The 12,968-nt window shown below is 51.6% G+C and overlaps 1 protein-coding gene across 1 annotated transcript in view; it reads left to right on the top strand.

Annotated features, from left to right (window-relative positions):
• The first annotated feature begins 5,863 nt into the window (after positions 1-5,863).
• The window catches only part of CFAP74 (cilia and flagella associated protein 74), a 66,679-nt gene continuing 59,574 nt past the window's right edge, over positions 5,864-12,968 (top strand). The window contains exons 1-2 of the mRNA XM_074377676.1: positions 5,864-7,928; positions 12,252-12,355. The gene's annotated coding sequence lies outside the window, so the exon portion shown is untranslated. The remainder of the gene's footprint in view (positions 7,929-12,251; positions 12,356-12,968) is intronic.

The raw sequence follows: 12,968 nt of genomic DNA on the forward strand, positions 1-12,968 counted from the left end.
CCCGGGGTCCGATGTCTGGGTATTAGCCCCAGTCCTGCTCCTAACTGGCCATGTGGCCTCAGGGAAGTCATTTCTTCCTGCTTTGTCTTATTCTTTTGCAAAAGGAGGCACTGAGAGTAGGGATGGGTTTCCTGGGTACCGCAAGCCCGCCATGCTGAACCCTGTTACAAAGACTCTCAGTTCCTCACTCATAATGGGTTGTGTTCATTGAAAACAAGTCTCACTTGCAGGAGCTTGGGGTACCTCCCTCCTCTGGAAAATGGTTAAGGTTACTCCTCGTGTTTATTTCACTCCCGTTATTGTCATGGGGGGGCGGCAGAACCCCACCCTCCGAGTGTGACTTTGGTGAAACTTTCCAAATTGATCAGACGAAGGGTCTCTCTCTGTGGAAGGCTCTCCGTTCCAGGTGAGGTGTGTGCTCTTCACCAGGGTCTCTGACGGCCCCACCCCCTTGTCTTGGCACTACTGAGGGACTGGGACAGGGAACCTGGTGCCAAGGCACGGGCACAGCGTGAACATGAGGCCCGAACATCCCCCCCAGAGGCACCTGCTCCCCTATGTCTAGTTAACCCGTCCGTGTGCCATGCTTTCCCTTATTTAACTTGGAACACGACAGCTTCTCCATCAGGACGGTCCCTGCAGAGCCCTCTGGTTTTGGGTCCAGGGCAGTGGCTGCTGCCTCCTCCTCCTGCTTGTGCAGGGAGGCGTTACACTCTCCCTGTATGGCGCTGAGCAGGACCACGCTCGGCCCTGGGAAGGTCTGGGAGCTTGGCTTCCATGGCTGCCCCCTGGAGCCACGAACTCAACCCTCGGATAGCAGCACCCGCCGTGGCATCTAGAGAGGTGCGGGGCGTGGTCGGTGGGGCGGCTTGACTCTTGAGATCGTCAGCCTGCAGCCCCTTGTGCATGAGGGTTTCTGGGTGATGGCCTGGCCGTGTGCCCACCGCGTAGGGGAAGGGTGGCAGCAAGCCCAGGGCCTGGGCCGAGAGCTGGCCTGCGTCCCTCGTAGCAGCAGGATGGGCCCCGGGAGGCGGAGGTGAGTCACAGGCATCCAGGCCGGGAAGCTGTCCTCATTCGTTTTAATCCCTGCCCGATGTATCTGTGAGGCTGTTCTGTTATTTTCCTGGGAAAATGCCCCAAATGAAGAAAATAGCAGTGACACAGAGAAAACTTTCCCTGAGCCTGGAATGTGATTATTAATCCTATGATTTCCAGATGGAATCCATTCATCTGGAGAAGCAGAGGAGCTTGGCAGGAAGCAGCAAACGCAGAACACTCGTAGCAGCCTGAGCTCCACCGTCTGCTTAAACAAAGGGCGCAGCGCACCAGGGAACGGGCCCAGCTTTGCGGCTGTTTTTAGTGATCGAGGCCCTGGGAACCAATAAGCGATTGAACTTGGCCACTTAGAGAATTTCTTTTTCTAAGGATGGAAATAGACAGCCAAGTACAATTGCTCGTGTTTGATGTGGAGAAGTCAGAATTCTATTCTCGTATTTTATGTTTTTTTTTAAAGTCGCAATTTGAATTCTTTCCTGTGATGGAAAATGCTAAACACAGATTAACATTCCTGACAAAGGGCCGCCTAGCACGTGAGAAGGACTCTGCCTCACACGCCAGCGGACTGAACTGCCCTGAGGGTCCGGCAGGGCTGCTGGCTGTGGGTCCCGCCCCAGCACCCGCCCGACTGCCCCGCGGCTCTGCTCCCCAGCTGCGAGGAGGGCAGCCATGCTTCCCTTGGCCTCTCTCTGGTCCACAGGCTGATCCTCTGTGCCGGATGCTGGAGAGACAAAAGCAGGAGATTTGCTGTGATCTTTGTCACTCTCGATATTTGGACACTTTGATTAAACTTCCTCAGGAAAGGCCCCTTCCCGGCTGGGGTGCGTGTAGCTCAGTGGTAGAGCACGTGCTTAGCATGCATGAGGTCCTTGGTTCAATTCCCAGTACCTCCATTAATAATAATAATAATGAATTAATAAGACTAATTACCTCCCCCCCCAAAAAACAAGGGTAATATGTATAAAGAAAGCCCCCTACACAGATCGATATTCACTTAACTAACATCTATGGAATTAGCCATCCTGCTCTACAGCCAAATACTGGTCTAGACGTTGCTGTGAATAAGCTGTAAAAGGCTCCCACCCCACAGTGGCCTCGCCTTCTGGGAGGGGGAACACGGACAGCCAGTGAGTAAACAAAGAAAAGGGATCACTTCAAACGTCAGTCGCCAGGCATGCTATAAAGGAACCTTCACAAGTGGAACGTGACGGAGAACACCCGGGGGGCACGCTGGGCAGGCGGTCAGGAAGAGCTCTGTGAGGTCACATCTGAACTGCGGTTAGAATTCTACCCTATTCCTTCAGAGAAAAAGCCGGGCCTGTCAAGAGCCAGGTAGGTGTTCTGGGCAGAGAAGTGCAAAGGTCCTGAGGCAGGAGTGAAGGGCCAGGTCAGGCCAGGGAGGGCGGAAGGAAGGGTGAGCAGCAGAGGGAGGCCGCAGAAGCCAGCCCACACCTGGTCCGTTAGGTGGTGGGCTAGTTTTTGTCTAGGTTTATTTGAGTTTTAATCAGCTTTATTGAAATACAGTCAACATACAATAAAATTCACTGATTTTAAGTGTACAACTTGATGGCTTTGCTACGTGTGTCGGGTTGTATAAGCGCCACCATGATGGTGACACTGCACAACCACACCCCCTTAAAAAGTGCCTCCAGCCCCTCTGCAGCCCCTCCCAGCCCTGGTCCCACGTGACCACTGGTGTCTGCTTCCTGTCAGCACAGTTCTGCCTTTTCTGAAGGATCATGTAAACAGAGTCACAGAGCACGAACGTGGCTCCCGCTGCCGCTGCCCTGCCCCGCGGCGCCCTGGGCCCCGGCCAGCGGTCTGCGCCTTGTGGCGCGTTCCACCAAGCCTGGGCGACGGCGTGGGTGTTGCTTTCTCTCTTCTCTTCTTCCTTTTCAAGTTGGTTCTTCGTCTCTGGTCTGCAGGGTTTCTCACAAGAGGTGTGTTGACATTTCTTTATTGCTCTGTATGAAGTGTCTTTTTGTCTGCGTGTTTTAAAGTTTTCCTTTATTTCTCCTTCCCACCAATTTGATGATAATATGTCTTGGTCTAATTTTCTTAGACTTATTCTGCTTGAGGTTTGTTGAGCTTCTGGGATCTCTGGGCTAATAGTTTTCATCAGGTTCGGAAGACGTGCAGCCCCTTTGGGGTGAGTTTCACCCTCCCCTGGGCCAGCCCTCCCCTCCAGTCTCATGTTCGGCCCCGTCGGTCAGCAGCCCCCAAGCCCACCCCCACGGCGGGCACCCGCTGCTGACTCCCGCAGCCCCCGGACACTTACCCCTTTCTCTCCCATCAGGCCCAGGTGTATCTGACGAGATTGTCCTGCAACTTCCCACGCCGGTGGCCAGTCTGGCAGCCCGGAGAGGGGCGGGGGCCTTCCTAAAGGGACCCTGCTGCCTTACTGGAGAGACCTGCACAGTGTCCTTCCAGATGACGGGGTGCTAGCTCTTCCCAGGGATGGAGAGCCACCTCTGCAGGCTATGAAGTTTCAGAATAGTCTGGGGAGGCAAAACCCCTAGGGCATCCACCAGACACCCCATCCCATGTCAGAGCTTCCCCAGCCAGGGCCTGATCTTGGCCCCAGGACCCGGACCTTGGCCCCTGTAGAACGGTAACTTGGTATCCAGCATCCTCCCAAGGTGACCGACGAGGACTTTATTTTATAAAGGAGCTCAGGGACATTAACGTAGTCGATGTGCTTCAGTCCACTGGAGTTACCTTTTTTTGTTACTTTTCTTTTTGATCCTCAAAGCACCCTTACTATCATCAGAAGGAGCTCCTCCAAGTTGGCTAATGAATCCTCTGATGCAACCCTAGAATCTTTGATCGTCTCCTTGCATCCTTGCATTGGCAAGATGCTCCAGGATCATCCGGTACATTTTCTGCCTCAAATCAGAAATCTGTCATTTTTTCTAAGAAGCGGTGGGGTTATTTTACTGGGAAATGGTGCATCGGACAACAGCCGGGGTGCAAGGGGCACACATCACTCCCGGACCCGCGCAGCCCAAGAGAAAGACAGGCAACTTCACGGCAGCACTAGCCACACAGGCTCCCAGCGCCTGGAATGTGGCTGCTGCACCTGAGGAATGGAATTTCAAACTTTACCTGGTTAAAATTTTCTTATTGTGGTAAAATGTACATAACGTAAAATTTACCACTGTAACTGTTTATAATTGCACAGTTCAGCAACATTAAGCACATTCACGTTGTTGTGTGACCACCCCCACCATCTGTTCTCAGAACTGTCTCATCTTCCCAAACTGAAACTCTGTCCCCATTGAAAATAACTCCCCATTTCACCACCGCAACCCCAGCTCCCGGCAACTGCCTTTCTGCTTTCCTTCTGGGCGAATCTGACTACTCCATGCACCTCAGATAAGTTAAATCAATCAATGTTTGTTCTTTAAAAAAAAAAACACCTTCATTGTGGTCTGGTTCTTGTACAGTAAACTGCACATATTTCAGATGTACAATTCTGATGAATCTTGATAGATGTCTACAGTGAGACCACAACCACAATCAAGATAGCTGACGCTTCCATCACTCCTCTTTTTGAACTCCCAATTTATCCCTTCCCACCCTCTTTGCTCCCTGGTAACCATAAGTTTGTTCTCTGTGAGTCTGTTTCTGTTTTATAGATATATTCATTTGTGTCCCATTTTTTTTTTTAAGATTCCACATAAAAGTGATACCATATGGCATTTTTCTTTCTCTTTCTGGCTTACTTCATATAGAATGACAATCTCCAGACCCATCCATATTGCTGCAAATGGCATTATTTTATTCTTTTTTATGGCTGAGTAGTATTCCATTGTATATAAATACCACATCTTCTTTACCCAGTCATCTGTTGATGACATTTAGGTTGTTTCCATGTCTTGGCTATTGTAAATGGTGCTGCTGTGAACATTGGGGTGCATGTGTTTTTTTAAATTTTTTATTTATTTTTAAATTTTTTTGGTGGGGGAGGTAATTTGATTTTTTTAAATTTATTTTTAATGGAGGTACTAGGGATTGAACCCAGGATCTCGTGCATGCTAAGTACGCACTCTACCACTGAGCTATACCGTCCCCCTAATGTGTCTTTTTTAATTATTATTATTTTCCAGATATATGCCCAGGAGTGGGATTGCTGGATCATACGGTAAGTCTATTTTTAGTTTTTTAAGGAATCTCCATAATGCTTTCCATAATGGCTGCATCAACTTACATTCCCACCAGCAGTGTAGGAGGGTTCCTTTTTCTCCACACCCTCTACAGCATTTATCGTTTGTGGACTTTTCAATGATGGCCATTCTGACTGGTGTGAGGTGATACCTCACTGTGGTTTTGATTTGCATTTCTCTGACAATTACTGATGTTGAGCATCTTTTCATGTGCCTGTTGGCCATCTGTATGTCTTCTTTGGAGAAATGTCTATTTAGGTCTTCAGCCCATTTTTTGATTGGGTTGCTTGTTTTTTGATATTAAAGTCTGTGAGCCATTGGTATATTTTGGAAATTATTCCCTTGTCAGTCACAACATTTGCAAAGATTTTCTCCCATTCTGTAGGTTGTCTCTTTGTTTTGTTGATGGTATCCTTAGCAAACAATGTTTGTCCTTTTGTGTCTGCCTGTTTCACTTAGCATAATGTCTTCAAGGTTCATCCATGTTGCAGCAGGTGTCAGAATTTCATTCCTTTCTGAGGCTGAATAATATCGATGGACACTTGGGTTGCTTCCACCTTTTGGCTGTTGTGCACAATGCTGCTGTGAACCTTGGTGTACAAATATTTGTTCAAGTGTTTAATTTTAATTAATTAAAATTTAAATAGCCACATGTGTCCAGTGGCTACCATATTGGACAATTCTAGACCTTTTCAGTGGACAGAGCTAAGAAATACATTTTAGAAGAAAAAACTGTATTAATTCATACTACTATTCCCATTCAAATACAGTCTTACAGGTTTTTCCGTTTCTTATTTTACCTCTTACCTTTTTATTTCTTCTCTCAAGCTAGAAATATTGGTTTGTAATATTACCATATTACTTATTTGCCTTACTGCATTTCATATAATTCCAGAACAGCAATGTCAATATTATTACAAAAACCAGGATTACTGCAAAGAAGTTAAGGTTTCTTTGCAGCTCTTTTTGCCCTTAGGATAGTCTACTACGTATGCACAACCCAATTGTTGAGTATCAAACTCACCTAAAATGATCGTTTTCTGTCTGGTTAAGCCCCCAACCTGGCATATAGTTAGGTGGTTTTTTTGTTTTTGTTGTTGTTGGTTTTTTTTTTTTTTTTCATTTTGTTTCCAATTTTGAGGAGGTTTTTTTTTCTGTTTGATTTATTTTTGGTTTTATAATTTTGCAGTTCTATAGCCAAACGTACAAGCACATTTAGAGAAATCTAATTTCTATTCCTCACCCTCCTGCCCCGGTTGGTAAGCACTTTTATGTTACTTTTTAATGTAAAGAAATTAGCATGTTCTTACTGCTCCCACCCCATCTGATAAAAGAATATACACACCATTCTGCACCTAGGTTTTCCCCCTAGCAGTATGTTCTGGAGATCACGTAGGCGTACCTCTCACAGCTGTTCTGTGTGCAGCTGTGCACGGCCTCCTGGCCAGTTCCTGCTGGTGGACGTTGGGCTCCTCTCCGTCTTTTGGTGCCCTTCTCTTCTTTATGAGAAAGTGCACTAATCACTAACATGGACTGGCCCAGAGAAGCAAAGCTGATAAGGAAGAAGCCCCAGAATTTGGGTAGGGCAGGGAAAGAACAATTTCTCTTAGAAAAACTGTCACAGGCTGACATGGCGACTCAGTTCTGTTCAAGTCCACACCTGGGCACCACAGCCAGCGATGAAGGCAGAGATGCCCCGTGTACCCCGGACAAGCCCCCAGTTCTCCTGGGCACCACGGCCGGTGATGGAGGCAGAGATGCCCTGGTGTCACCCGGACAAGTCCCCAGTTCTCAGGTATGCTGCCCTTGCAGCAACACTTGCGGGCTCTGATGATCGCCACCCCAGGATAAAACGAAAGGACTTCGTGGGCCTCGCTGTGGCATTAAGAGCCAGTGGCCAAAGCCAGTGAGTGGCCGGCAGGGCCGGCGGCCTTGCAGGTGGCATGCAGGCGGGGTGCTGGGAGGAGCGGGGCTCTGCGAGGGCGGGGAGACCGCGACTCACTCTTGCGTCCAGGGCCAGCACTGAGCGCACTGGCTAGAGGGACCTTTCCCTCACGCCCTCACATCCCCGCCGCAAACACACCCCAGGGGCCAGGAGACTGGAGAGGGAGCACGATGAGAGAATAGGCGGAGGTGTGACGGGCCACGCGGGGCCTCGGGCAGGGGGCTGGGGGCTGGGGGAGGCGTGCAGCAAGCTCAGTTCAGCTCCAGCCCAGCTTGGCATATGGCGTCAGAGCTCTCATCTTAAAAAGGGATGAGAGACGTCGCGATTTCACGTGCACGCTCCTGTTTTTAAAATTGGCAACTAACCCGAACTTCAACCTTCTTGGGCCAAACCACGGGAGGCAGCCTGGCGGGGCGTCCGGGCCACCGAGCAGCGCTGATCTCCTCCGCCCCGCCCGGTGACCCAGGTGCCCCAGGTGCCCCCGCGCCCCTCGGCTCGCAGCCTGGGCCTCGGCCAGCGCGCGGGTCCAGGTCGACGGCCCCTGACACAGCGCGCCCCCCTCCCGCGTTCCCGGCGCACCTGCCGCCTCGGCCACACTGCGCCTGCGCGGCGGGGACGCCGGACCGAGCCATCGCCAGGGCGGGGGAGCGCGGACACCCCCGCCGCGGTGGGGCCGTCCGTTGCCATGGCGCCGCCCGCTCCCAACCGCGCCGCTCGCTGCCCGCTCGGCTCGGACCGGACCGCGGCGCGTTCGCTGAGAGGTGGGTCCGTTGGCCCGGAGCCCGGGGCTGGGCTCGGGGGCTTTGGCCGCCCCCAGGCGCGAGTCAACCGCTCATCGTGCGAGTTCTGCCCGAGAAGTAACCGCTAGTGCGGCGCGGCCGCGGCTGGTTTCAGGGACCCCCGGGCGCGGGGCAGCCGGGTTGGGGCCCTGCCCCCGGCCCTGCGCGGACGACGCGGTGTGGTCAGAGCGCGTGTGGGAAACCTTGGAGCAGAGCTCAGGGTAGGCCCGGCTGGTGCGAAAAGGGACCCCGAGGGTCCGGGCGGAGCAAAGCAGGGGCGCAATTCCTAATTCCGAAGTCGTCGGCATTTGGCTTTTCGTGGTGCATCTGTTTCTGGAGACCTCTATTTTCCTGTTTTCCATAAACTTATACCCCTTTTATCTGCTCGCGTTTCTGTATCTAGCACTTTCCTTGAGCATCTGCTCTGCGCCAAGTACCGAACTAGGCGACGAGCCGGCCTGCGCTGGTACCCACAGTTCAGAGCATCCCCTGGTAGACGTTCTCTGCAGTCAGATGCCGTGTAAACCCACAGGTACAGCTGAAGGGCTGGTTATAAAGCCAGCGTCGGTAGTCACACCCCAGTCCGGAAACAGAACCTTGTCAGCACCCGGAAAGTCAGCCCAGCCCACACAGACCCCTCCCCGTGACCAAAGGCTAACTTTTGTGATTCTAATTTCCTTGGTTCTCTTTAGTTTTACCACTTTGAAACAATATGCTTCATCTGGTTTTAACCCTTATGTAGGAATAATACTATGTTCTTTTTTTAATTTTTGAAATAATCCCAAATTTACATAAAAATTGCAAGTTCAGCATAAAAAACTTCTGGAGCATTTGAGAATAGGTTACCTACGTGGTGGCCTGTCACCTCCAAATACTTCCGAGTGTGCTCCCCACACCCGGGCCGTTCTCCAGCAGCACCACAGCACGGCCGTCAGCATCAGGACAGTAACACAGATGGGCCTCGAGGTCTAAGGCTCAGGCTCCATGCAGCCTGTTTGGCCAGGTGACCCCACAAAGGCAGAGAAACAAAATGACCCAGGCTGGGGTCCCACACTGCGCTGAGTTGTCGTGTTTCTTTAGTCTCCCTCGGTCCAGAACATTCCTCAGGCTTTCCTGGCCTTTGTGACGCGCTCACCTTTGAAAGTCACAGGCCAGTTACTTTGCAGGGAGCCCCATCCGTTTGGGTGTGTTTGGTGTCTCCTCATGACCAGGTTACTACATCTTTGTCAGGAAAGTCCCAGGAGTGACGCTGTGTGTCACTCGGCTCCTCACATCCTCCAGGTGGCTCACAGTGGCCCTTCTCACCCATTACCAACGATACTTGCTTTGATCACGTGATCACGGTGGTGTCTGCCGGCGTCTCCACGGGGAAGTCAAGTTTCCCTTTGTGGCTGACAAGGGTTTGGTTGGGAGGTGCTTTGAAGCTGTGCAGCTCTGTCGTCCCTCCCAGGCTTGAGCTGCTGGCCTCGCCGTGGACACCACACCACGCTGCCTGGGCCCCGATGCCCGACGTGGGACTGCCTCCCTCCTACTCGGGCTCGGACATCCCGTCTGGGCCACGGCGTGAACCCGGGTTCCCCTGCCCTCCTAGGGCGGAAAGGGGAAGAAGAGCTGTGTGCGTGCGTCCATCTCCCCCCCCCCCCCCCCCCGCGGCTGTGTTTGCGCCACTCCCCTGGCTGCCCAGAGCAGGAGTGGCTCATTGGTCCGCGTCAGCGCTCAGAGCCTGCAGCCAGAGTCACGGCCTCCTGCTGCGGAGGCCGAGGGCTGATCCCTGACTTCCTGCTGTTATGAGCAGTGCTCTGTGAGGTCTTCTTTTTCTGGGATTGGGGGAGGTCATTAGGTTTCTTTATTTATTTACTATTTATTTTAATGGAGGTGCTGGGCGTTGAACCCAGGCCTCGTGTATGCTCGGCACGTGCCTGCCCTGAGCTACACCCTTCCCCTCAGTCAGATCCCCTTGCAGCTCCTGGTGTTTGTGTGTTAGGAGCTCAGTTGTGTCTCCTCAAAAAAAAGGGTACATTGAAGTCCTAGCCCCCAGCATGGCAGAACGTGACCTCATCTGGAAGCTGGGTCACTGGAGATGCAGTTAGTTAAGAAGACGTCGCACGGAGGGTAGTGGGCCCCGATCCAGCACACAGGGGTCTTTATATGGGTGGGGGGGGATTTGGACACAGACACAGAGAGGATGTCACATGGACTAGAGTCGTGCTGCCATGAGCCAGGGAACCACCAGGGCTGGGGAGAGGCCCGGGGCAGCGTCTTCCCTCCCCCAGGTGGAGCTGGACCTCGGCTGCAGGTCGCTGGCCTGCCGGGCGCAGAGGCGGCACGTTGCGTGGTTCGGAGACCCTGTTTGTGATGCACGGTTCCGGCGGTGCCAGGACTCGTGTCCAGCACCTGAGGGTTCCTGTCGGGTAAACACCTAGGGGAGCAGCTGCAGAGTCAGAGGGTGCGGTAGACGGAACCGCAGCCCCAGGGACGTCTGTGTCCTGACACCTGGGACACACCTGTGAGTGTGGGTTCCAGGCAGCGGGGGATGTAGGTGCTCAACCAGCCGACTCTAAGACGGGGAGGGTCCCCTGGGTTCTCCGGGCCCAGTGCAGCCGCGGAAGAGGGAGGCACCAGGAAGGCCCCGGACGTGCCTGGCTGTGAAGTTGGCAGGATGGGGCCTCTGGAACCTGGAAACGGCAGGAAAACAGATCCCCCCCCCCCCCGAGGCCCCAGAGAGGAGCACAGCCCTGCTGACCCCCAGCAAGACTCACTTCAGACCTCTGACCTCCAGAATTGTGAGACAGTAACCTTGCACGAAGTCACCGAGTCCTGGTAATTCCTGCGGCAGCAGCAGGATGCTGGTCCAGGGCGCGTGCGGCTCTGACTTTGCTAGGAGATGCCAAACCCTCTTCACAACCCTGCCCCGGTCTCCTCTCCTGCCCTTGGTGTGTGGCCGGCCGACTCTGCTGCATCATGGCCCGCCTGCACTCGGGGGGTCAGACTTGTGTCACCGTGCGACCCCTGCGTGATACCGGTTTATTGTGGCGGACATGCATTTCCCTAATTACAAATGAGGCTGGGCAACTTTTTTGGGTTTATTACCAAGAGATAGTTCACCATGCAACCAGGACCCTGTTAAAAGTTAAAGGGAACACTGTTGATAACGCCAGGAAAACAGGCCCGAGTCAGGGCGTGCTGACAGGGGACGTGTGGCGGCCCTGCTCACTGGACACGGACCGTCCTTGACGGTGACCAGCCAGCTCGAGTCCCACCAGGTGGCTGTCGGGCTGTCCATCTTCTTTATTGGTTTGTGGGCATTCCTTATGTGTCTGGAAGGTGATCTTAGGAAATTTGGGAAACACATTTTGGGAAATGCGTTACATTTATCTTCTAATTTGTAGCTTTTCTTTAACTCTCCTTAGGGTTCCCCTGAATGACAGTTTTCGGTTTAAATGTATGTGACTGCCAGCTTCTCCGCTTGGGGCTTCATGGTCTTGGTGTCTCATTTCAGAAACCCTGACGTCATGGTGCCCCCTTCTCTGCAGTAGAGTTTTGTCCTCACTTGTGAGTCTTTTGTCCTCGTGGGACTGACTTCCTGGGCGGGTGCCCCACCTCTTGGCATGATGATGGAGATGTGTGTTCCTTGCCCAGTGCTGGCACACGTGCACACGCACACACATATGCACACACACACACGCACAGCCCTGTCAGATTTTGGTGGGGGCTTTAGTGAATCTTTGGAGCAATTTGGAGAGAAGTGGCATCTTGGCAACATGGAGTCTCCAGTACTTAAACATGCACCTCTCCATTTATTTACTTATATTGGCTTTATTCCTTTTTTGGACTTTTATTATGGACAATTTCAAACTCACGAAAGTAGGGAAATGGTCAGACGGACGCACAGGCACCCGCCACCCCCTCGCTATCTCCTTCTAGTTCTCGGCTGATGCGTTTTGGAGAAAACCCAGGTGTCACATTTCACCTGTGAACACTGTAGTGTACAGTTCTAACAAGTAGCGCCTTGTTTTCAGCAGAACCACGAAACTGCCAGCAACCCCAACAAAATTAACATTAATTTTGTAATAAAACCTAACACCAGGTGGTGTTCACTTTCCCATATTATCTCAAAAGTGCCTTTTACAGTCTCTTGCGTGACCCCGGATCCAGACAAGGGACCTCCCCTCCTCTTCCTCGCACGTGGTTGACTTGTCTCTTAAGGCTTTAAAATTTAAGACTGTCCTTCCCCCTCCCTTTTTCCCCAGTGACATCCAGTGGTTGAAGAACCTGGTTCATCTCCTGCGTTTCCTTTTTATTTAGGTCCCGTGTGCTGTCACCGAGCAGGGCTCCCGCAATCTCCCGTCAGGCAGGGGTCCCGTAGGTGCTTTGCTGTGTGCATTCCCCGGGACCTCCGACTCGCTGAGGTAATTGTAAGAGATAAGTTTTCCAAATCTTATCGTCTCATGTTTGTCCTGATAAATGAGAGAATCACTGATTTTCACTATTGAATTTATATGTAGTAATATTACTAAATTGTCTCAATAATAGTAACAATTTACCTTCTAATCTGTATTCTCTGCACGTGCAGTCATGTTAATATGAAAATGACGACTGTCTTCCCCTTCCATCCTCACGCCTTTTCTTTCATTTTTCTTGTTTTTTTTCTTTTTTTAATATTCTTTTTTTAGTTGAGGTACAGTCAATTACAATATGTCAACTTCTGCTGCACAGCACACTGTCCCGGTCATGATACACAAACATAAATTCATTTTCACGTTCTTTTTCATTAAAGGTTATTGCAAGATATTGAATATGGTTCCCTGTGCTCTACAGAAGAAATTTGGTTTTTTCTCTATTTTTGTATGTAGTAGTTAATATTTGCAAATCGCGAACTCCCAGTTTTATCCCTTCCCACTCCCTTTGCCCACTGGTAACCATAAGATGGTGAACTCTGCCAGCAAGTCTGTTCCTGTTTGTAGATGAGTTCGCAGTGTCCTCTCTGCCTTCCTGGTTGTTCTGGTCGGGCGACCCCGGGGA

This window comes from Camelus bactrianus, chromosome 13, assembly GCF_048773025.1.
Source record: "Camelus bactrianus isolate YW-2024 breed Bactrian camel chromosome 13, ASM4877302v1, whole genome shotgun sequence".
Lineage (NCBI taxonomy): Eukaryota > Metazoa > Chordata > Mammalia > Artiodactyla > Camelidae > Camelus > Camelus bactrianus.